At 51.2% G+C, this 26,401-nt stretch overlaps 1 pseudogene; it reads left to right on the top strand.

The window, feature by feature from the left end:
• LOC147116433 (leukotriene B4 receptor 1-like) overlaps positions 1-3,042 on the top strand; it is a 43,849-nt pseudogene extending 40,807 nt beyond the window's left edge.
• The last annotated feature ends 23,359 nt before the right edge of the window (positions 3,043-26,401 follow it).

Below are 26,401 nucleotides of genomic sequence, written 5' to 3' on the forward strand. Positions count from 1 at the left end.
TGCCCAGCCCTCAAAGTGGACCGGTTCCTCCCCCGACCCCTCCCTCCCCGCGAGACTCTCAGGCTGCCATTGGGCAGGCTCTGCTGGCTTGCCATCCAGAGTGTGCACCGGGGGTAAACCTACTCCATGTAGTCTAAATGGAAAGATCTGCAACAAACACAACAACAATTTCAAGGATATGAAACAGCATCCTCTTGACTCACAACTTCCTTCATAATCTGATAAACTATTTGTTCTTACCCAATGACAGTTCACATATAAACTGACAAATACAATGATAAAATCAAGTTAGTAATCGTTATTCAGCACATAGATCTCCAAAGACTAGTTTCCAGAAGAAGAGATTGTCTTATCCGCAGTTAACTATAGAAAGTAATCATTTACATTTTCATCCAAATGGGGCTCTCCAATGTATCTGTGGATCAGAATGTGGCCCAGGACACTTCCATTTCAACAGAGGAAGCAGTGACCTTTACTGCTCTTAGTCTGGTTTGTCTTGTTGGAGTGCTGGGGAACTTACTAGTGATCTGGGTCATTCTTTGTAACATTAAACAACAAGGCAAATGGTATGTTGGCCTTCGTAGCAAGAGGGTTCGAGTACAGGAACAAGGATGTCTTGCTACAGTTGTACAGGGCCTTGGTGAGACCGCACCTTGAGTATTGTGTGCAGTTTTGGTCACCTTACCTGAGGAAGGACGTTCTTGCCATGGAGGGAGTGCAGCGAAGATTCACCAGGCTGATACCTGGGATGGCAGGAATGACGTACGAGGAGAGATTGGGTCGATTGGGCTTATACTCACTGGAGTTTAGAAGATTGAGAGGGGATCTCATCGAAACCTATAAAATTCTGTCAGGCCTGGACAGACTAGATGCAGGAAGGATGTTTATGATGGCCGGGGAGTCCAGAACCAGGGGTCATAGTCTAAGGATAAGGGGTAAGCCATTTAGGACTGAAATGAGGAGGAATTTCTTCACCCAGAGAATGGTGAACCTGTGGAATTCTCTGCCACAGCGGGCGGTGGAGGCCAGTTCATTAAATATATTCAAAAAGGAGTTGGATATATTTCTTAAGGCTAAAGGGATCAAGGGATATGGGGAGAAAGCAGGAACAGGGTACTGAATTTGGATGATCAGCCATGATCTCATTGAATGGCGGAGCAGGCTCGAGGGGCCGAATGGCCTTCTCCTGCTCCTATCTTCTATGTTTCTATGTTTCTATCTCCCACCATCTTGCTCATATTAAACCTGGCTGCAGCAGATTTACTCACCCTCATCAATGTGCCGGTTACCATTTATTTTTTGATGAGTCGCTGCTTTAATAAATTGTTTATATAGAAAAGCTCAACTTATCTCACCATGTCATCCATGTACGCCAGTGTGTTCTCCATCACAGTGATAAGTGTTTTGCGCCTGATGGCCGTGCTCCACACATTTGCTGTTCAGAAAAGGCAGAGTTGAGGAACTGTTGGTAAAGTAATCATTGTTATTTGGGTTTCAGCCTTTCTTTTTGCCATTCCTGTTCTTAAAACTGAATCGCCATCAGAGGGTCGTGGGTATTTGGACGAGTTTATGGGGCGGCCAGTAATAAATCTTATCTTGGAAAGCTTGGTGGGTTTTGCCATTCCATTTATCATAATGTGTGTCTGTTATGCAGTTGGGTTTACAAGAATAAACCGACTGACCTTTCAGACCAAAAACAAACCTGGAATGCTCATTCTGAGCGTTGTAGTAGCTTTTGCACTTTGTTGGCTGCCGGCTCACATAACCAATGTTATTCTGCTCTCTTCGCGGACAATGGACCAAGAAACCCGGACAGGATTAGTAAAAATTGTTTTACGAATGAGCACTTTTACGACAGAGAAACATAGAAACATAGAAGATAGGAGCAGGAGTAGGCCATTCGGCCCTTCGAGCCTGCTCCGCCATTCAATGAGATCATGGCTGATCATCCAAATTCAGTACCCTGTCCCTGCCTTCTCCCCATATCCCTTGATCCCTTTAGCCTTAAGAAATATATCCAACTCTTTCTTGAATATATTTAATGAACTGGCCTCCACCGCCCTCTGTGGCAGAGAATTCCACAGGTTCACCACTCTCTGGGTGAAGAAATACCTCCTCATTTCAGTCCTAAATGGCTTACCCCTTATCCTTAGACTATGACCCCTGGTTCTGGACTCCCCGACCATCATAAACATCCTTCCTGCATCTAGTCTGTCCAGGCTTGACAGAATTTTATAGGTTTCGATGAGATCCCCTCTCAATCTTATAAACTCCAGTGAGTATCAGCCCAATCGACACAATCTCTCCTCATACGTCATTCCTGCCACCCCAGGTATCAGCCTGGTGAATCTTCGCTGCACTCCTTCCATGGCAAGAACGTCCTTCCTCAGGTAAGGCGACCAAAACTGCACACAATATTCAAGGTGCGGTCTCACCAAGGCCCTGTACAACTGTAGCAAGACATCCTTGTTCCTGTACTCGAACCCTCTTGCTACGAAGGCCAACATACCATTTGCCTTCTTAACCGCCTGCTGCACCTGCATGCTTACCTTCAGCGACTGGTGCACAAGAACACCCAGGTCTCTTTGCACTTCCCCTTCTCCCAATCTATTGCCATTCAAATAATAATCTGCCTTCCTGTTTTTGCCACCAAAGTGGATAACCTCACATTTATCCACATTATAGTGCATTTGCCATGTTTCTGCCCAATCACCCAACCTGTCCAAATCGTACTGGAGTTTCACGACATCCTCCTCACAGCATACCCTCCCACCCAGCTTTGTGTTGTCTGCAAATTTGGAGATATTACATCCAATTCCCTCGCCCAGGTCATTAATATATATTGTGAACAGCTGGGGTCCTAGGACCGATCCTTGCGGCACCCCACTAGTCACTGCCTGCCACTCGGAAAATGACCCGTTTATTCCAACAATCTTAGTTTTTCTTAGTGGCTGCATTAACCCCATTCTCTATGTATTTACTGTCCAAAATTTTAAGAATGGATTTAAATTGTCAAATATTGCAAAACTCTTTGAGAAATGAATATCAGATTAAAGGAAAAGTGGGAGAGGTCAACAGATGACGTGGAAGACCAAAGTAATCTGCCAGCTTTATGATTATTGTGTCCAATTCTGGCATAAACCAACACAGATCAGTTTCTGCACGGTTCTTCACTGAGAGAGGCCCTGCAGCCGCATGGATACAGAAAGAAAGAAAGACTTTATATATACAGTGCCTGTCATAACCTCAGACCCCACAAAGAGCGGAATTTTAACATGGGGGAGCGGGTGGAATTGGGTGTGGGTGGGGGTTGAATGGGCAAAAAGTGGAAGCGTTTCAGGGAGCCGGCACCAACCCGCCAACTCTGGCGGGCCAATAGGCGGGCAGATTTAATCGGGGCTAGCTGGGATTCCTGAGCCTCGGGTATCCCAGCAGCTGCAGTGAGGCGCAGACAGACTCGGGAGCCCTGCTTGTGGGCCAGGAGGAGCAGGAGTGCTTCCTCCCGGCCCCCCAAGCTCCCCCACCATCAGAAACCCCCCACATACAACCTCCACCCCCCTCGGGATCGTACCACCTGCCCCCTCCCCCAGGATCGGAACCCCCGGGGTTCGGGATCGGAACCCACTTGGGAACAGACCACTCCCCCCGGGTCGAGGATCGGATCCCCCCACCCCACCAGTGTCGAGGATCGGACCTATCTTGTCCTGCCGTCTCTTCCCCAGTGTTCATTGCCCGACTGGAAGCCAAGCCTGCCAATCAGGCTGACCTCCAGGTGGGGAACCTATCAGTGACTTAAGACGCACGCTGTGGAATTCAATCCCAGACTTCCGGGTTTCCTGCGCGCCGCCAGACCCGCCGCTCTCAGCGCATCCAAAAGTGAAATTTCCCCCCAAAGCGTTTACAGCCAATGAGGTACTTTTTGATGTGTAATCACTGTGTAATGTAGGAAATAAAGGACTGCCAGCTCTTCATCAGCCTTCTACTAAACTTTTCCTGCATCCTTTTAAAATCTTGCAGTCTGCTGTCACAAGTTAATAAAATAATGGCCCAGAAATTCGGGTTGGGGGCTTCCCGCGGGTGCAAGCCCTCGATCTGCACTTACCTTGCGCGCCGGCCGTTGAGCTCTGGGCTCCCGTGGAATTCCGATCCAGGGCCTGGTCCAGCTGACGGCGCGCAGTGCTTGCGTATCCCAGGGGCGCAATTAGTTCGATGCGTCCCCTGGGATCACGTGGGCCATGGGCAGCCAATCGGAGTAGGGAATGCTCCATTCATAAGTCTGACAGGAAGAGTTGTCAAAACTTATAAATACTACGGCCCCAAAATAGCACTAAATCTTCAAATAAATTTTTCAAAAAATCACATTTTTTAAATAAACTATAAATTACATGAAATAACTATTTTAAACAATAATTTAAATTTTTGAAAAAATAATTTTATGTTCTAACGGTGCTAAAATTAAACTTACCTTGCTTTAATGTATTAAAAAATAATAAACCTGTGGAAAAAATGTTTTTATTTTAATTAATTCACCACTTACCTTGTAAAAAGCAGGCCTTATGCCTGCTTTTTATATTTCTAAATTCTGCAGGCTTACGTTCCCGGGAAAACCTGTAAAAAAAAACAAAGTTCGATGCACACGCGCAGCCTCCCCCCGTGCACGCGTTCGACCTCTGAACCTCTTCGATCAGAGGAACGGAAGTGCCAGTTTCCCGCGCATGCGCAGTGCATGCAGGAAACCGGCACTTCCATCGGGTCTACGGGTGAGTACCCAGCGCGTACTCACCCGTGGAGACCCGAATTTCTGGGCCATTATAAATACTTTGGCCTAGAAATTCAGTATAGCCACTTTTGGGGCGGTAAAGTCAGGCGGGTGCTAAAGTTAGCGCCCGCCGGAAAGTGGAGGCCACTTCGCCGAAATTCAGTAGCTTTGGCCAAGGAGTTTGGGCGAGCGCTGAAACTGGCGTTGCACTCCTATCTTTAGGCGCTAAGCCGGCGGTGCAGACTGATAACGCCGAGGCCGGGCGCAGCGCAGGTGCGGTCATGTTTTGATTGACAGCAGACACCCTGACGCCGGCCAGCTCTTAAAGGGGGAAGGGTCGACTTTGTCTGCAGCCACGCCCTGGATAGTGGAGCCCTGCAGCTAGGCCTGAACACTGCTGGTGGACCCAAATAGCGCCTGAAGCCATGCAGAAGGCCCGTGAACGAGCGCAGTGCTTCTCAGAGCATGCTTTGAGGGTGCTGCTTAGGGGGTTGGAAAAGAACAGAGAGATCTTGTGCCCGGACAGTGGCAAGAAGGCTCCCAGGAGGCAGTACAGGAGAGCCTGGAGGGAAATCGCCCAGAGGGTGTCAGCCAACAGCGATGTCCCCAGGACTGGTGACCAATGCCGCAAGAAGTACAACAACCTCAGTCGGTTGGTCAGGGTGCGTACCCTTTCCAGTGTCCTCCTCATCCTTGCATGTGCACCTCACATTATGGGCAAAGGGACCTCAAAGGCCTAATGGCCAGCCCTCCTCCCGCAGCTATGGCACTGGCATGATCATCAATAGCACTCTCTGCACTTAACACACTGGCCAAGCTATTCGACCATGGGAGGCAGTGCACACAACAACAGGGCACCACACTGGCCAAGCTATTCCACCATGGGAGGCAGTGCACACAACAACAGGGCACCACACTGGCCAAGCTATTCCACCATGGGAGGCAGTGCACACAACAACAGGGCACCACACTGTACTTAGAGGCCGTCCTTTCTCTTGCAGGCCAAGCTGGCGCGGAATTTGAAGAGCCAGACTGTCACCGGGGGAGGCCGTCCCCAGTTCCAGCAGCTCAGTCAGCTGGAGGAGAGCGTGGCTCGACTCATGCGTGGCTGGGTGACTGGCCCCGTTGCTATTGGAGATGCCGACCCTGTGCTGGGACCCAATGGTAAGGACATGACCATTTGGACCTCTCTGGTTCCCCTTGCGCTTCAGATCTACATCCTTTGCCACTGTCCCACCAATGCGCATCATGGCACCACTCATGCCTCCCTCGCTGATGCCCTGTCCTCACTCTAAAGCTACTCTTGTGCCTTCCTGCTTTCAGCTGGTGAGGAGGAGGTCCCTGAAGCTGAGAGTGCCAGTCCCTCGGAAGAGGAGGACGACGAGGACCAAGAGGAAGGCGGCACATCGGGGGAACCCTCATCCGCGCCAGGGGATGGCAATGGAGGGGATACGTCTTGCCTGGAGGAGAGCCAGGGGGAAGTGTTGCAGGGGGGTGTAGCTCCTGGGCCCAGTGGCGTCCAGGCACGCGGGAAGGGTCGGGGAGCACGGCTGCCTTCTCCCCAGAGGGGGGAAGTGTTGCAGGGGAGGGCAGTTCCTGGGCCCAGTGGCGTCCAGGCACGCGGGAAGGGTCGGGCAGCTCGGCGGCCTTCTCCCCAGAGGGAGAGTCCGCCCTCCAGTCCGGAGACGGTCCTCGCCCAGGAGGTGCGCCTCCTTGATGAAATGTCCGCGGCCTCGGAGCGGCGCCACAACGAGTTCATGGGGGTTGTGGGACAGTTGCCTCAGGCCATTGAGTCCCTGGCTCATAGTGTGGCCAATTTCGGGGACTCACAGGCCAGGGGTGTCGAGCAACTCGCGGCAGCACAGGCCAGGGGTGTCGACCAACTCGCGGCAGCACAGGACGCGAGTCGCGAGTTCATGAGTGGTGCCGTCCAGACACTGGCTGATCTGATGCGGGCACAGACCAGGGCAGTTCGCGCACTCACTTCTGCCACACTCGCTGTGTCACGGAAGCATCGCCAGGGCACCCGCCGCCCTGCTGCAGCACAGCGGTCTGGCCTTCACCAGATTGCTGCGCTTGCTGCAGTGCCAGGCCGGCCGAGTGCCAGTGTCTCTGGCGACCAGCGAGCGCCTGGCATCAGCCAGCTTCCCCCCATTGCTGCAGCCACCACTGCCACTCCCCCAGCCAAGGTACGACGAGCTGCTGGAGAGACTGATGCTGGCCAGCCACAGCTGCAGCAGTCAGCAGCCGGCCCCTCCAGGGCCGGACCTCGTCTAGGCCGACCCCCAAGGGCATCTGCCGTCACGCATTGTGCCCCTCAGGAGCCTTCCCCCAGCCTTGCAACACCCACAGGGCCCAGGTTGAGGCGGAGCAACAGGTTGGGCAGGGGCCGGAGAAGCCTGCACAAGGACTCGCCCTCTCGGCACACCAAGTAGAGTGTGTTGCCAACTGTTTTTTTTATATGGGGGTGTTTGTGTTCTGGAGGGGGGGGGCTTATTTTGGTAAGGCCGAGGATGAAGGCCAATTGGAAGGACAATTTTTGTTATTCCTCCCCAGGTTGTGGGAGTGAGATATGTTTTTGACTGTTTTTTGGGGGTCTTGTCTGTTTTTGGATTTCATGTGGGAAGGGCCCTGAGTTTGTTAAATAAAGCTTTTTATTTATTCAGCTTGTCCAGGTGTCATGTTTCAAGTGGTTGTTGCGTTAACCGGCTGAGGGCTTGCGGAGCGGCTGCATTCAGGTGCGTTCATTGCCACAAGCCATTCCCTGACAGGGGGTCTAGAAGTGTCGTTCAATAAGCCGCCGGCGGATGGCCCTTGGACCTTGTGGCTCCCTCCTGGGCTGGTACTCCTCCTCCTCCTCCTCCTCCTCATGGTCCTCCTGCTCGTCCTCCTGAGGTGGTGGTCCAACGCGAGGTGGCAGTGCCTGAGTCCTGCGGATAGCCAGGTTGTGCAGCATGCAGCAAACGACGACGAACTGGGAGACTCTATCCGGCGAATACTGTAGAGATCCGCCGGAACGATCCAGGCAGCGGAACTGTTGCTTGAGGATGCCAATTGTTTGCTCTATGATGTTCCTTGTGGCTTGATGGCTTTCGTTGTATGCCTCCTCCGCAGGGGTCCTGGGCGCGCGGAGCGGGGTCATGAGCCATGTACACAAAGGGTAGCCCTTGTCCCCAATAAGCCATCCCCTTGGTGGAGGCTGTGCCTCGAACATGTCAGCCACAGTAGTCTGGCGCAGGATAAATGCATCGTGGCTGCTTCCTGGAAAGCGGGCATTGACAGCTAGGATGCGCTGCCTGTGGTCACACACCAGCTGTACATTGAGGGAATGGTAGCCCTTCCAGTTGCGGTAATCCTCGGCATTGTCGATAGGTGCCCGCATAGCCACATGCGTGCAGTCAATGGCGCCCTGCACCATGGGGAAGTCGGCGATCCTGGCAAATCCGACTGCACGCTGCTCCTGCCTCTCTAGGGTCATGGGGAAGGAGATGAATTGGTGTCTCCTTGCGAAAAGGGCATCGGTGACCTGCCGGATGCAGCGATGCACGGCGAACTGGGAGATGTTCGCTATGTCCCCAGCAGCGGCTTGGAAGGAGCCGCTTGCATAAAAGTTCAGAGCCACCGTGACCTTCACTTCCACCGACAGAGACGTCCTGCACATCAGCTGTGGACGCAGATCTCTGTGAAGCAGCTGGCAGATCTCTGCAACCACCTCCCTTCTGAAGCGCAGCCTCTTAACACAATGCGCGGCAGTCATGGTGAGATAGGACACCTGCTGCCGGTATTCCCTGAGTGGGTAAGGCCTACGTTGCCGACGCCTGATGGCCCCTCTGCGTCTAGGCATGGCTGGCCCTCTCACACAGCGTCTGCGAGCCCTTCGCACATAATGCTGGAACTGAGGGTTGGAACCCCATGCAGCCCCCATAATAAACTTGCAAACAGTGAAATCACAATGAGTCTAATTTCAAAGCTCTGGCCAGAAGCCAAAAATACCTCTCCTATGTTGTCCCAAATCAGTAAGGTCTGTTCCTTGGTCTCTGTCCAGAAATCCAAAGCACTAAAGTCATTGCAGCAAAATGGCTGGCCTTTATAGTTCAGTCTAAGTGCCCTTTAATTAGCGCTCCCGAGGCCCGCAGGGCCTCTGCTGCGTTCCAGTTCACAGTTCTTAACAGCGCCACGCCCACATTGGGCGGGCGCCACTGAATTTCCGGTTTGGGGCGCACAAACAGCGTTGCACGACGAAATGACGTCATAAGCTGCGCGCGCAGCTGAGCGGGCCTTTGCGCCGGCGCTAAATGTCAACTGAAGTTGGGCGTAGGCGCAGATCGGCCTGCGCCCGGGCGCTAAGTGCCTAGCGCTGGAAATCTACCCCTCTTATGGCGTTAACGGCTGGCGAACGCAACTGAATTTCTAGGCCTTTGACTGTAGTTACAGTAAGTAAATACTGTCTGTTTCTCACTTGCTTATTCAGTTAGTTTATACTGATAAGATCCAGCTTTCTAGACTACAGTGTTTGAGGCCGGTGCTCAGGAGCTGGAGTAATCGCATCTGCTGAGAGTTTTTTGATGATTGATGTATAATATTCAGTGTAGCTCCAGAATAAACAGTGCTTATTGTTATAAAGAATGGCTTAATGATACATTATTAGCTTAATTAACAGAAACATATGGTGATGTAAGAAAAGTACTAGGCACTTGGTCTAAGCGTTAAACAAAGCTTTAATCCACTGTTTTACCACATGGAGGTCTAGTTGTGTCCTTCACTAGTTCCTGTTAAGAATGTCCTGCGCAAACTGGGCCGGTGCCCGAGTATTTATAGTCTCCCTGGACAGTGCCACCTGTAGGCCGCTCAGTATTATTTCATAAGTCTTTTTTTCATGAATGACTGATTCATGTCATATGGTCCAGAGTGAATTTAAAATATAATGTAGAAACACATAAAAGTTGCAACATGGAAAAAGACCATTCGCTCCAATCAGTCTGTGTGGGCGTTTCCCCTCCAAGTGAACATTTAGTTCTAATCACATTTACCCACCCTGTTCCAATAACCCTTCAAACCCTTTTCCTTCATCCACCTGTCCAATCTACTGTAATTTTGAAAGTTGTCATAGATTCTGCCTCAACCACTAACCCTTGAAGTAAATTCCACAACCTCACAACTCTCTGTGTACAGAATTTACACCTGCCCTCTGTTCTAAATTTCTTACATTTAATGGTGTATCTAAGGCCTCTCATTCTTGACCCCATAACTACTGGAAACAGTCTGGTCGTTAAATTCGGCACCTTAGCACCGGCAGTTAAGGCCGGTCGAAGGAAAAAAATGTCAGCGGCCTCGCTTCCGCCCACATCCGGCGCGGCCTGCGCTGGTCGCCTTCTAGGTGAGGGCGATAGAGCGGGAGGGACGTGGGTGTGGCGGCAGTATTCAGAGTAGGCAGATCAAGACCCAACACAGACCTGATGCATGACCTGCCACTTTGGACGTCGCTGTTCCAAACAACGCCCTCTCCTAAACTCGCACAGCAGAACGTGCATTTAGCAGCACAAGGGACCCCCCACCAGCGCTATTTAAAGGGATACATCCAACTTGCAGGTAAGTTGATTATTTCTCTTGTACTGGCTCTCGCAGAGTTTATATGAATAATGATTTGCTGGAAGACATTTATAACATTATTAAAGTGTGCAGGGAGTGCTGCTGGAGGTTGGGGTGGTGTTGGCTGCAACTGGAAGGCCTCTAACTACACGACTTGCTCCCAGTCATACGGGCTCTACTCACAGTCCCCCTCGTGCGTCAGCATGAAAGTGAGATGGAGCAGAGGCAGCAAAGACAAACTGCTTGCAGAGGGAGGAGGCAGAGGGGAGGAGGGCTCTCAGCAGGGCGCTTTACCCACCTAGGGTCTTCAAGGGGCACTTCTCCAACTTGCACCTAAGTCAGGAGCAGTGCATTCGGCAGCTCCACTTCACCAAGGAGGTGGTCACAGAACCCTGCCAGCTCTTGGAACCAGACCCGCAGCCTCAGATCAGGGTGATGACGGCTGTCAGTGGCCCTCAAGGTGAACTTGGCCCTGAATTTTTTCACGAGCGGCTCCCTCCAGGCTGGAACAGGCGACAAAAGCAAACCTCTTGCAGTTCGCCATTCATTGTTGCACCCGGGAGGTCAGAGTCTCTCTACTCTAGGAGAAGGGACTTCATTGCCTTCTCTCTAAACAGAGAGTAGCAGGAGGAGCGTGCATGTGGCATTGCCAGGTTATTGGGCTTTCCCAATGTGCAGGGCGCCACTAACAGCAGACACGTGGCATTGCGGGCGCCGCATATCAATGCTGAGATGTTCTGTAACAGCAAAGGCTACCACTCACTTAAGAACATAAGAAATAAGAAATAGGAGCAGGAATAGGCCACTTGGCCCCTCGAGCCTGCTCCACCCAGGCTGTGCAGTTAGTGTGCGGTTGGTGTGCAACCACACTCAGCACATCATGATGGTGAATACCCACTAGCCTGGCAGCAGTCTTGATGCCTTCATTCTGCGCCAGTCTGCTGTGCCAGCAATTTTCCAGCCACCACATCGAACCCAACGCTGGCTGCTCAGAGACAAGGACTATCCACTCTACACCTGGCTAATGACTCCCCTCCGCAAGCCCACCACTTGTGGCCAACACACATATAATTACAGCCATGCAGCCACGAAGAATGTCATCGAGCAGACCATCGGGCTGGCCAAGCAACGGTTCCGCTGCCTTGACCGCTCGGGAGGACCTCATCGGAGCGGTGTGGTAAACCACTGTTTGTTATTGTTGTTGTTGTTGTTGTTGCACACTGTTGTGCCTATGCATGCCTCAGCTGACTCCGCCCCTGGCTCCACCCACATGCCCGGGTATAAAGGTGACTGCTCTGCAGCCCCCTGCCCTTTTGGATACCAGGCAACCACGAGAGGCATGTTCTGTTCTTTGCTAATAAAAGCCTATTAATTAACTATGAGGAATTGATAGCACATCAATTTTATTAGCAAAACAAAATGTCGGGTCCAAATGCTGAACAGCAGGAGCTGCATCAACCGACGGCGCCAGACGCTGAGCAGCAGGTGCTGCTGCGAGCCCTCAGACCAACATGCCTGGACCTAGACCCCCAAGAAGCGGGTTCGGCTACCAAATTCGCACAATGGCTGCGTTACTTCGAGGCTTACCTGGAAGCCTCAGCTGTGACCCTAGACGAAAACAAGCTGAAAATCCTGGCCTCAAAGGTGAGCCACCAAGTTTATACACTAATCCAGGACGCGACGACCTACGCGGCGGCTATCGATCTGCTTAAAGGGCAATACGCACGCCCGGTAAATACGGTCTATGCCAGGCACCTCTTAAGATCCCGCAGACAGCAGCCCGGGGAATCGGTGGAGGCTTTCCTACGGGCACTACGGATACTCGGCCGAGGCTGCGATTGCAAAGAAGTATCAGCCGCAGCACACACGGAGGGACTGATCCGAGATGCTTTCGTTGCGGGTCTAAGGTCCGACTACTCCCGGCAGAGACTGTTGGAGAAGGGAGAAATAGACCTGAAAAAGGCAGTGTCCCTCGCGCTCTCGCTCGACGCGGCCCACAGGAATATGGACGCTTTCTCCCCTAACCGCTCCGCACCGTGGACGCTGCAACCTTGGGTCATGGGACCGCCACCTCCAACTGCTGCAGTGATGTCCAAGGCACAGAAATGTTATTTTTGTGGCCAGGCAAAACACCCCAGAGCACACTGCCCGGCGAAAAACGCTGCCTGCTCCGGCTGCGGGAAGAAAGGACACTATGTCAGCGCCTGCAAAGGTAAAACCGCTAACGCCAGCAGCGCCACGTGTGAACCGTGGGGGCAGCCATCTTGTCCGCCATCTTGGGCTCCCCCAGCCGCGTGGGGATCGGGATCATGGGCGCCGCCATTTTGTCCGCCATCTTGGACGCCTCCAACTTCAATCACGGGGGACCCGGACTCAACCACCGCCTCATCTGACGACCACATCGACTCGCTTGACCATACGCTGGCCTCCGTGACGCTGGACCAATCTCTCCCTCATCAACTGTCCAGGTCCATGATGGACATCACGGTAAACGGCCGCGCCACTACCTGCCTTTTTGACAGCGGGAGCACGGAGAGCTTTATCCACCCCAACACGGTGCGCAGTTACTCTCTCCCGGTCCTGCCGACGCGCCATCGGATCTCTATGGCTTCCAAAGCCCAGTCAGCGGACGTCGGTGGCTACTGTGTTGTGACCCTTTCGGTACGGGGCACAGAATACAAAAATTTTAAACTTCTGGTCCTGCCACATCTCTGCGCTGCCGTTCTACTGGGGTTGGATTTTCAGTGCCACCTTAAAAGTGTCACATTAGCGTACGACGGACCCCTCCCCCCACTCACAGTCTGCAGCCAGCAGCTTTTAAATCGCCCGCCGCGCACCATCTGCAGCCTCTCCACCCTTAAAGTCTCCCCCCCCTCCTTGTTCGCTAACCTCACCCGCGACTGTAAGCCCATCGCTACCAAAAGCAGGCGTTACAGTGCCGGGGATAGGAGCTTCATTAAATCCGAGGTGGCGAGACTCCTGAAGGAAGGGATTATTGAGAGTAGCACCAGCCCATGGCGAGCACAAGTGGTGGTGGTGAAGACTGGCGGAAAACAGCGCCTAGTTATTGACCAGACGATCAATCGCTACACCCAGTTGGATGCATACCCACTCCCCCGCATATCTGACATGGTCAATCAGATAGCACAATACCAGGTGTTCTCGACGATTGATCTGAAGTTGGCATACCACCAGCTCCCCATCAGGGCTGAGGACCGCCAGTACACAGCTTTTGAAGCTGACGGTCGTCTCTACCACTTCCTCAGAGTTCCCTTCGGCGTCACCAACGGGGTTTCAGTCTTCCAACGGGAGATGGACCGGATGGTTGACCAGAACGCGCTCCAGGCCACTTTCCCCTATCTAGACAACGTCACCATCTGCGGCCACGACCAGCAGGACCATGATGTTAACCGAGAGAAATTCCTCCGTACGGCCCAGCGGCTGAATCTAACATACAACAAGGACAAATGTATGTTTCGTACCACGCGCCTTGCCATTCTTGGCTGCGTAGTGGAGAACGGAGTCATCGGCCCCGACCCCGACAGAATGCGCCCCCTTATGGAGCTCCCCCTCCCCCACTGCCAAAAAGCACTGAAGAGATGCCTAGGGTTTTTCTCGTACTATGCTCAGTGGGTGCCCAACTATGCGGACAAAGCCAGACCCCTCATCAAGTCCGCCTCCTTCCCCCTGACAGCAGAGGCATGTGCAGCCTTCACTCTCATAAAAAGAGATATTGCGAAGGCCACAATGCACGCAGTGGATGAGTCCATCCCTTTCCAAGTGGAGAGCGACGCATCCGACTTTGCCCTAGCTGCAACCCTTAACCAGGCGGGGAGACCCGTGGCTTTTTTCTCAAGGACCCTCCAGGGCCCCGAGATTCGACGCTCCTCTGTCGAAAAGGAGGCTCAGGCCATTGTGGAAGCGGTGCGACATTGGAGGCATTACCTGGCCGGAAAACGATTTACCCTGCTCACTGACCAGCGTTCAGTAGCTTTTATGTTTAATAATAAGCAGAGGGGCAAAATCAAGAATGACAAGATCTTGAGGTGGAGAGTCGAACTCTCCACCTACAATTACGATATCTTGTACCGGCCCGGGAAACTCAATGAGCCCCCAGATGCCCTATCACGTGGTACATGCGCCAACGCGCAGGTTGATAGACTGAAGACCCTCCACAATGACCTCTGCCACCCGGGGGTCACCAGGTTCTTCCATTTCATCAAATCCCGTAACCTGCCCTCCTCCATCGAGGAGGTCAGGACCTTGACCAGGAACTGCCAAATCTGTGCCGAGTGCAAACCGCATTTTTATAGGCCAGGCAGAGCGAGCCTGATCAAAGCCACGCGCCCCTTCGAGCGGCTGAGCGGCGATTTTAAAGGGCCCCTCCCCTCCTCTGACCGCAATGTGTACTTCCTCAATATAATTGACGAGTGCTCCCGTTTCCCGTTTGCCATCCCTTGCTCAGACATGACCAGTACCACGGTCATTAAATGTCTGAATGACCTCTTCGCCTTGTTCGGTTTCTCTAGCTATATTCATAGCGACAGGGGCTCATCCTTTATGAGCGACGAACTTCATCAGTACCTGCTCGCGAGAGGTATTGCTACAAGCAGGACCACCAGCTACAACCCCCGGGGGAATGGCCAGGTGGAAAGAGAGAATGCGACGGTCTGGAAGGCAGTCCTTTTAAACTTGAAATCTAAGGGCCTTCCGACCTCTCGCTGGCAGGAGGTCCTCCCTGCGGCGCTCCATTCCATTCGGTCACTGCTTTGTACAGCCACCAATGCCACCCCTCATGAGAGAATGTTCTCCTTCCCCAGGAAGTCCACATCGGGGATCTCGTTAACGACATGGCTGACTTCTCCAGGACCCGTCCTACTGCGGAAGCACGTGAGGTCCCATAAGACGGACCCCCTGGTCGAGAGGGTGAGCCTCCTCCATGCCAACCCTCAGTATACTTACGTGCTGTACCCGGACGGGCGGGAGGACACAGTCTCCATACGAGACCTCGCACCTTCGGGTGCTCCCGAAACACTTCCTTCGCCACCCACCACTACCCACGCCTACCCCCAGTATGCTTACGTAGCGTACCCGGACGGGCGGGAGGACACAGTCTCCACACGAGACCTCGCACCTTCGGGTGCACCTGAGACACCACCATCGCCACCCACCACTACCCACACCCCGACCCCTGTAGATGGCATGCCGCAGCCCCAGGACCCGCCATTGACTACACAACCTCTCAACGAGACGCCAGGTTCGGCATTGGATGCTGCACCATCACCGCCGCTGCTACGACGATCAGGACGGCATACAAGGCCACCTGATAGACTTAATTACACGAACTTTTAGTTTACACGAACTTTTAGTACACTTCACCCCGCCGGACTCAATTTTAAACAAGGGGTGAATGTGGTAAACCACTGTTTGTTATTGTTGTTGTTGTTGTTGTTGTTGTGGCACACTGTTGTGCCTATGCATGCCTCAGCTGACTCCGCCCCTGGCTCCACCCACATGCCCGGGTATAAAGGTGACTGCTCTGCAGCCCCCTGCCCTTTTGGATACCAGGCAACCACGAGAGGCATGCTCTGTTCTTTGCTAATAAAAGCCTATTAATTAACTCTCTGTCTTTTATGAGGAATTGATAGCGCATCAAGCGGGTGTCCCATTTCATGGTGGTCTGCTGCATCCTCCACAACTTGGCTATCATGAGGTGCAGCCCTTACCACCATGGGTTCCGTGACCACTTCAGGAGGAGGAGAAAGAAAAGAGGAAGAGAAGGAGGAGGAGGAGGAAGGGAAGAGGCAGCCTGCAAATTCCTGTTCCGGACAGGCTGCCTGTGAGAGCATCAGCAGAAGCCTATTCACCTAAATGAAACAGCAGATCCCCGTTGCTCAACACTTCCCCAACTTACCATCCCTCTGTCAAGGAACATCACAGCCTTCTCTTTGGCACAATACTGAAATGAAAGCCACCACAAAACAAATAATCCAAATATAATTTATAATTGATTAAATCCAATATTACATTACAAAGTCAACTAATCACTCTTGTGCATTACCTTAGTGTCTGTCTTTCATGTTCCTTTGCCTATTCTAGTGCTCCTATGAAGTGCTACCCCGGTGGCTGCAGAATGGCTGGTGGAAGGCACCTGACCTTCCCTGGGGGACACTGCAGATGACCTTGCAGGACCACCTTGAGGAGCTCTGGGCCTACAAGGCCCAGCTGTAGACTACACCACCTCGGCATAGGCGGCAGCAGTCTGGGCTGGCTGGCTGACAGGCAACTGCAATGGCACTGGCGGAGTGGCAGTGGTGAAAGTATGAAAGTTGTTGTCTGAAAGAGGACAGCAGGTTCTTGCTCCACGAAGCCACTGCCAATCACCCGGGGCGGCGCCTCAGCATTCCTAGCCATCTTTTGGAGGACAGATTGCTGGACTGCTATGAGACCCAGCAAGCTCCTTTCCACACTTGTAATCGCAGCTAGGATGGTAGCAGTCCGATCTTGCGTGGCAGCAAACTAAGCCTGCATGAGAGCAGCCTGTGCTTCCACTGCACCACTCCGAGATTGGGTCGTTTCCACTTGTGCTGCAATGGAAGCTGAGACATCTCCCATCAGACCCACCATCATGGTTATGTCCACAAGTGCTGTAATGGAATTGCCCATCACTTCAATCCTGGCCATCATGGGCTACAAGCTCCGTGCAAAGCCCCGTGCAATGTTGGAGCTGGACTCCAATAATGATGGCAGCATCAGTGTGATGGCGGCCGTGACGGTCCGGTGCTGAGATCGCTCTCCCTGCTTCGGGCGGCCAGCTCTCACCGCTCACTCCCGCAACCGGAGCGAGGTGCTCGGCGAGTCGGGCAGAGGCAGCGCAGCGCAACGAGCAGCAGCAGCAGACTCACGACACGCTACAGCACGTCGGCCGGCAGCTCCATTTCGGGTAACTCGCAGTCCGGATGGGAGGAGGGGAGCCGGGCATGGTGGCCAGAGCGGGAGAAGCAGGCCACCACACGTGGAGCCGGCAACAGTGAGGAGGAGGCCGCGGTGAAGAGGAGGACGGAGCGGCTGAGGGACATCGTGCTCCCACTGCCACGGGAAGCCATTGTATTGACTCTGAACGCGGCGCTGTATGTATAGCTGACGCGTCCCTACGGGGAACAAGCATTCCATTGTACTTGTTACATACGGCAAATAAATCTAATCTGAATCTGAATCTGAATCTGAATCTTCATGCGCCTTGACTATGACAATAGGCTCTCTGACAGGCCTGCATTTGCAGCAAGCAATGCTGGGATCAGGAGGAAGGCGAATGAAACCGTTCACCTTCATTTTGTTCACATTGCTCATGAGAACCATCAAGCATAGTACAAACATAAATGAGCAATTGCCGCATCCTCTGGGAGGTATCACTTCAAACACTGCGCACCGCTGTTGAACTTTTGCAAAAACTCTTTCATGGTCCCCAAACTGCTTGGTAGAGTTTCCTCAAAGGTGGAGGTGGCTGCTGAGAAACACAAACAGATGCTCAGGCATCCAGGGCAAAACTATCTTGTACCGTTTGGGACTTTCTCAGTGGGGTCAGCAGCCATGAGTTCAGTGTTGGCTCCCAAGAGCCATCCACCCAGTGTTTCTTCTCCTTCAAATAATTTAGCCACTGCCGATTGTTGCACAATGAAGGGATCATTTCTACTTCCTGCATAGTGTCCACAGGTATGGATGATGATGTTATATATGGTCAGATACCACCTGAACAAAGCTGCTCTCCATAAAGCCCAGAGTGTTGAGATGAAGAGCTCACTGGATACCATGTGCGACTTGAGAGAACCTTTCCTCTGGAGAGCTCTTCTGGGTTCCAGAAAACCAGCCTGGGCCTTTGCCATTCCGGATTACCAACCCTCACCCCCCCACCCCAAAATTTGTCACCCCTCCCCTCCCACAGACCTATCATCCTCCAGCCCAGGGCACTCGTTCCCCTCCCGCTGGCCGCCGGCCAAATTTTGTTGAGGGCCCAGCCCTCAAAGTGGACCGGTTCTTCCCCCGCTGTGACTCTCAGGCTGCCATTGGGCAGGCTCTGCTGGCTTGCCATCCAGAGTGTGCACCGGGGGGAAAACCTACTCCATGTAGTCCAAATGGAAAGGTCTGCAACAAACACAACTACAATTTCAAGGATATGAAACAGTTTCCTCTTGACTCACAACTTCCTTCACATTCTGATTAGCTATTTGTCTCTTACCCAATGACAGTTCACATTTAAACTGAGAAATACAATGATAAAATCAAGTTAGTACTAGTTAAACAGCACAGAGATCTCCAAAGACTAGTTTCCAGAAGAAGCGATTGTCTTGTTTGAAGGTAACTATAGAAAGCAATTGTTTACGTTATCATCCAAATGGAGTTCTCCAATGTATCTGTGGATCAGAATGTGACCCAGGACACCTCCATTTCAGCAGGGAAAGCAGTGACGGTGGTGTATGTAACCTGTTCCACCCTTAAGAGATGTACTACTTTCTCTTGGCTGCTGTATACTGTAATACCGGTGGTGACCACACCGGTATATAAGTGTTGTGTAGGGATTTGCTGGGCAGTTCAGCCCTGACCTCCGAATAGTAAAGACCTGTTAAAAGTTATTCTTGCTGTCTGTGTCCAGTGATTGATCCTAAGCATAACTGGGACACACAGACTCAACAGTGGCGACGAGTCCGATCTTACCCTGCGGCAGTTTTACATCCAAGGCAGCCTCGTCCTCAGAACGGGCGTCGAGAAGAGGCATCCGCCCTCATCATCCTGCTGAGCACCATCGCACGGGAGGCATCGAGAACCCGGGTTAAAAAGAAAAATTCTGACCACGAAGCCCTCCATCAGCGACAGGCAGTGATCATCCCTTCTACCACGGTGGTGGGTAAGCCGATCAGCGACACGAGCAGAAAGTCGGCCGCATTGGCTGTGGAGTAGGGGAGGGAAAACGGAGGAATAAGGGCGGAGAACTCGACCACGGCCGGTAGAAAAGGGCCGGGCTGCAATCGAGGCCGAGAAGCGCAGCGACTGGGGCAGGTTAAGGCACGAGAGCCGCGGAGAAATCAAACGCAGCCGGTGTAAAGGACCGGGCTGCAAGCGGGGCTGCGAGGCAAGCAGCATCAGGGAATTGAGAACCGCTGGGGAGGCGAGAACGGCAGCAGCATGGCAATCGCCATTGCAGCCAGCGGGGGAAGAAGGCAAACGCGGGTATCCGCCATTGTAGTCGGCGGGGGAAGAAGACGAGCGCGGGAAAGACCGCCAAGCGCGGGAAGCCGCCATTTTAGTAGGCGGGGGAAGAAGACAAGCGTGGGAAGCCGCCATTTTGAGAAAAAGAAAAATTTAAAAACTTGCAAGGATGCCTAAACATGGGAACATTAATACCTTTGATAGCGATATCGAAGATTGGACCACGTATGTAGAACGCATGGAAGTTTATTGTAAAGCAAATAAGGTACCAGATGATGAGAAAGCACTAACCTTATTAAGCTCAATGGGTGCGAAGGCATACGGGCTATTGAAGCACCTTCTATCACCAAATAAACCGGCGGATCAGACTTTCGCGAATATTGTTACTGTCCTGAAAAATCATTTAAACCCCACGCCGCTGATGATAGCGGAACGATTTAAATTTTACAGAAGATCGCAGCTGAAAGACGAAAGCAACGCTGAATTTTTAATTGAACTGTGTAAGCTATCGAAGTACTGTCAGTTTGGAACAGGACTAGCAGATGCGCTGAGAGATAAATTTGTGTGTGGATTGTTAAAAGAAGGAACACAAAAGCGACTGCTTGAGGAGAATGATCTTACGCTTGATAAAGCTGTCACTATTGCAGCATCGCAAGAAGCCGCAGCGAGAGGCACGGCGGAAATGCAGCTACGGTCACCGGAACTCAGCACCAATCAAATGGTCTTGGGTACAGTAAAATTTTATCGTTGTGGAAAGACAACGCACGATCAGAACCAGTGCTGGTTTAAAAATCAGGAATGCAGAAAATGTGGCAGGCTTGGTCACATAGCTAAAGTATGCCGGTCAGGAAAGAAGACCAGCAACAAAAAGTCACCGCAGGAAAAGTACAGAAAGGTACACAAGGTGACAGAGAACAGTTCGAACGAACAGAAGTCAGATTCAGACTCCAGCAGTAATGAACTGGGTAGTCTAAGAGTACACAATGTTGGTAAGGAAACAGACCTCCAAACAATTTGGGTCACACTTCAGATAGCAGGAGTCCAAGTGAAGATGGAATTGGACACTGGATCGGCATTGACGGTCATGAATAAGCAAGATTACAAAAGGTTATTCCCACATATTCCCCTACGGGATACGGAGATTGTATTGAAAACATACACGGGGCAAAGAGTATACCCCATCGGGAAGATAGAGGTAAAGGTGGTTCACAAGGGCAAAGAAAGCCGAGGAATGGACTTATATGTGCTACCTGAGGGAGGTCCACCACTACTGGGACGGGAGTGGATTAGGAAAATAAATATGGACTGGCATTCCTTAAAAGCACTAACGGTAGATTCCGGTAAAAAAGATGTCAAACCTAAACGATTGTCCAGAATATTGGACGATGCTAAAGAGGTGTTCCAACAGGGACTGGGAACACTGAGAGGAATTACGGCAAACATCAAGGTTGAAGAACATGTAAACCCGAAATTTTTCAAAGCCAGACCGGTACCTTATGCGATACGACCTGCTGTGGAAGCTGAGCTGGAAGGGCTAGAACATTCAGGAGTACTGTCTAAGGTAGACTGGAGTGAGTGGGCTACGCCCATTGTTCCCGTCATGAAGCGTTCATCGAGCAACAAGCCGGGGGAACCGGGGAAGGTTCGCATCCGTGGAGATTTCAAGATCACTGTTAATCCGGTGCTTCACACGGTGCAGTATCCGCTTCCGTGGATTGAGGATATCTTCGCTTCGTTGTCTGGCGGGAAACACTTCACCAAGATAGACCTGGCACAGGCGTACTTACAGATGGAAGTTGAGGAAGAGTCACGCCAGTATCTCACGATCAACACGCATAGAGGCTTGTACCGGTATAATAGACTGGTTTTTGGAGTGGCATCGGCTCCAGCAATTTGGCAGAGGGCCATGGAGCAGGTATTACAGGGAATTCCAGGCACACAATGTTACCTGGACGATATTCTGATTACAGGAGATGATGACGAGGAACACCTTGCAAATTTGGAACTGGTGCTCACCAGATTGAAAGAATATGGACTTCGAGTTAATCGCCAGAAATGTGAGTTCTTTCAGAAGCGGATCTCGTACTGTGGTCATGTCATTGACCAGGAGGGGCTTCATAAGTCTCCTGACAAGATCGAAGCTGTTGTGAAGGCTCCTGCTCCGGATAATGTATCCCAGTTGAGGTCGTTCCTAGGGTTGATTAACTATTACCTTAAGTTTCTGCCAAATTTATCCACGGTGCTGCACCCGCTGAACGCTCTTTTGCAGAAGGGAGTACCATGGAAGTGGAGTGAGGACTGTAAGAGGGCCTTTCGCAAAAGCAAGGCATTGATCACCTCAGAGGAAGTGTTGGCTCACTTCAACCCAACGCTGCCTATTCGTTTGGCTTGTGATGCTTCTCCATATGGTATTGGGGCAGTACTCTCACACAAGTTGCCAAATGGCCTGGAGAGGCCAGTCGCGTTCGCATCCAGATCATTGACCTCCGCTGAGCGCAACTATGCTCAGATAGATAGGGAGGCTCTCAGCCTTGTGTGGGGAGTAAAGAAGTTTAATCATTACCTGCAGGGCCAAAAGTTTACGCTTCTGACAGACCACCAGCCGTTGGTATCCATTTTTAACCCTAAGAAGGGTGTTTCGGTGATGACAGCACAGAGACTCCAGAGATTGTCCCTTTTCCTAGGGGCACATCAATATCAGATTGAATTCAAAGGAATGAAGCAGCATGGTAATGCTGATGGGCTGTCGCGCCTGCCACTACCTACAGAGGAGGAGGCACCGACGGTTGACCCTGTTGAGTTATTTCACTCGACCATCATCGAATGTTTACCAGTCACCAATGCAAGTATTGAAAGAGAAACCAGGAACGACCCGACACTGTCCCGGGTCTACGAAGTGACAGTGAAGGGATGGCCAGCACATGGTGATCCACTGTTACCGGCATTCTCAGCAAGACGAGACCAGCTGTCCGTCTGTCAAGGAACATTGATGTATGGAACAAGGGTGATTATTCCTCCTAAGTTAAGAGAGAGAGTTCTAAAGGAACTGCATGAAGGTCATCTGGGGGGAGTCAAGATGAAAAGCCTTGCTAGGGCTTATGTGTGGTGGCCGGGTATCGAACAACAGATAGAGGATCTGACGAAAAGCTGCTCAGGGTGCCAAAAAGTGCAAAATGCACCTCCGATTGCACCGCTGCATCCATGGGAATGGCCTTCAACCCCATGGCAATGTGTACATATTGACTTTGCTGGTCCATTCATGGACTCCATGGCCTAGAAATTCACTTTGGGGCGGCCAGCTCGCTCGCGCCCAAAAGTTAGCGCTGGGCGGGGAGCCATTAGCGATCGTCAGATATTCAGTGTTTGCGCCCCAATTCGGAACCGGGCGCTATACCAGGGTGTGCCCGCCTCCGCTTGGGGCGCTGACACTGAATTTCAGCGCTCTTGGTGCCGCTGCGCCAGCCGCTGCGGAGCGGCAGGCTGCGGTACTGCAGGCCTCCTCCTTCTCTTAAGGGGGAGCTGCCTGCAACGGGGAGATCGCCGCTGGAGAGTGCCGGCAAATGAGCCCGGCACCACGGAGAAGTGCCGGGTTCACGGAAAGCAGCCGGCAATGCCACGGGTGGGGGGGTGGAGGAGGCCGGGGAAGGAGGTGCGGGCAGGCGGCCGCCAAAAAAGCGGCCGGCCGCACCTTCCCCTTTAAAGCGCCCCACTAAGGCTACAGCACGGCCCCGTTTTCTGGTCGCTGTTTGCGGCCGCTTCGGAGGAGGCGGCCGCTACTAAATATGGGGATCGGGCCGGAACCGGGGCACTGCGCACACCGATGACGTCATCGGTGCCGGCGCAGCGCTAACGGCTACCGCCGCCAATACCGCTGCGCTGAATATCAGCGCAAACTCATTTTTGGCGCAGAAGCCCTCTTTAGGCGGTAACTGGCCGCAAAGCTGGCAGCGCCTTAATGAATTTCTAGGCCCATGTTTTTAATTGCAGTGGACGCACATTCTAAATGGCCAGAAGTGATTAAGATGACTACCACTACCTCGGAAAAGACGATCGCGGTGCTAAGAACGATATTTGCAAGAAATGGATTGCCAGAACAAATATGTTCAGACAACAGACCGCAGTTCGTGTCAGAAGAATTCCAGAAATTCATGAAGAAGAATGGGGTGAAACATTATACCTCTGCCCCATATCATCCGGCTACAAACGGGTTGGCCGAGAGATTTGTACAAACGTTCAAAAAAGCTATTAAGGCCATGAGCGAAGATCAGATTCCACTACAACACAAGGTGGACAAATTCCTACTGGCATATCGAAACGCCACTCATGCAGTGACAAACCAAAGTCCTGCCATGATGTTCTATAACAGGAGGTTGCGGTCCAGGTTGGACTTGTTAAAACCAAATGTGCGGAGGGAAGTTGAAAACAAACAGTTCCAGCATATAAATAACAAGACCACTCGGAGTTTCGAAATAGGACAACCAGTGTTAGCCCGGGACTATAAAAACGAGAAATGGCAATCTGGAACAATTCGGGCCAGACAAGGACCCCTGATGTACACGGTAGATATTGGTGAAAATGTAATACGGCGTCATGCTGACCAACTGGTAGAATCGAGAACAAGGGTCGAACCCATGGTTACGGCAGAGACAACCGTGGAAGAAGTTAGTGAACCTGAAGCATCTACCTCAGAAGTGAATGTACCTGATGATGATGTCCAATCCATAAGAGACCAACTAGATGAGTCACCCCAGCAACGAGAATCAGAGACCCCTGAAAGGCGTTATCCAACTCGAATCAGGAGGCCTCCTCAGAGACTGAATCTTTGAACTGTTTTGCATGAAGTTGTATATATATATATATGTTATTATGTTATGTTAAATGGGGATATAACTGTTAAGCTAAAAAGGGAGGATTGTGGCGTATGTAACCTGTTCCACCTTAAGAGAACTACCTTAAGAGATGTACTACTTTCTCTTGGCTGCTGTATACTGTAATACCGGTGGTGACCACACCGGTATATAAGTGTTGTGTAGGGATTTGCTGGGCAGTTCAGCCCTGACCTCCAAATAGTAAAGACCTGTTAAAAGTTATTCTTGTTGTCTGTGTCCAGTGATTGATCCTAAGCATAACTGGGACACACAGACTCAACAGTGACCTGTGCTGCTCTTAGTCTGATTTGTCTTGTTGGAGTGCCGGGGAACTTATTTGTGATCTGGATCATTCTTCGTAACGTTAAACAACGATCTCCCACCATCCTGCTCATATTAAACATGGCTGCGGCAGATTTACTCACCCTCATCAATGTGCCGGTTACCATTTCTTTTTTGATCAGTCGCTGCTTTATTGAAACGTTTATATGGAAAATCTCAACTTATCTCACCATGTCCTCCATGTATGCCAGTGTGTTCTCCATCACAGTGAAAAGTGTTTTGCGCCTGATGGCCGTGCTCCACACGTTTGCTATTCAGAAATGGCAGAGTCGAGGAACTGTTGGTAAAGTAAATTGTTATTTGGGTTTCAGCCTTTCTTTTTGCCATTCCTGTTTTTACAACTGAATCGCCATCAGATGGCCATGGGTGTTTGGATGAGTATATCCGACGGCCAGTAATAAATCTTATCTTGGAAAGCTTGGTGGGTTTTGCCATTCCATTTATCATAATGTGTGTCTGTTATGAACTTGGGTTTACAAAAATAAACCGACTGACCTTTCAGACCAAAAACAAACCTGGAATGCTCATTCTGAGTGTTGTAGTAGCTTTTGCATTTTGTTGGCTGCCGGCACACATAACCAATGTTATTCTGATCTCTTCGCGGACAATGGACCAAGAAAACCGGACAGGATTAATAAAAATTGTTTTATGAATGAGCACTTTTACTACAATTTTTGTTTTTCTCAGTGGCTGCATTAACCCCATTCTCTATGCATTTACTGTCCATAATTTTAAGAATGGATTTAAAATGTCAAGTATTGCAAAACTGTTTGAAGAAATGAATATCAGTTTAAAGGAAAAATGGGAGAGATCAACCGATTATGTGGAAGACCAAAGTAACCTGCCAGCTTTATGATTATTGTGTCCAATTCCGGCATAAACCAACACAGATCAGTTTCTGCACGGTTCTTCTCTGAGAGAGGTACTGCAGCCGCATGGATACAGAAAGAAAGAAAGACTTGGCCCAGAAATTTGGGTCGGGGGCTTCCCGCGGGTGCAAGCCCCCGACCTGCACTTACCTTGCGCGCCGGCAGTTGAGCTGTAGGGCCCCGTGGAATTCCGCTCCGGGGCCTGGCCCAGCTGCCGGCGCGCTGTGCTTGCGTGTCCCAGGGGCGTAGTTAGTGCGATGCGTCCCCTGGGATCACGTGAGCCATGGGAAAAGCCCATTCATAAGATTGACAGGAAGACCTGTCTAAACTTTTGAATACTACGGGCCTCAAAATAACAGTAAACATACAAATAATTTTTTTTCTTAAATCACACTTTTTAAATAAACTGTAAATTACATTAAATAACTATTATAAACAATAATTTAAATTTTTGAAAAAAATAATTTTATAAAAAAACGGTGCTAAAAATAAACTTACCTTGCTTTAAAGTATTTAAAAATAATAAACCTGTGGAAAAAATGTTTTAATTTTAATTAATTGACCACTTACCTTGTACAAAGCTTTTTAAATGTGTAAATCCTGCAAGCTTACCCTCCCGGGAAAACCTGCAAAAATAACCTAAGTTCAAAGCGCACGCGCAGCCTCCCCTGCACGCGCGTTTGACCTCTGAACCCCTTCGTTCAGAGGAATGGAAGTGCCGGTTTCCCGCGCATGCGCAGTGCATGCAAGAAACCGGCACTTCCATCGGG

This window comes from Somniosus microcephalus, chromosome 6 (genome assembly GCF_052327205.1).
Source record: "Somniosus microcephalus isolate GS21.2 chromosome 6, FLI_Smic_1.0, whole genome shotgun sequence".
In the NCBI taxonomy this organism is placed as follows: domain Eukaryota; kingdom Metazoa; phylum Chordata; class Chondrichthyes; order Squaliformes; family Somniosidae; genus Somniosus; species Somniosus microcephalus.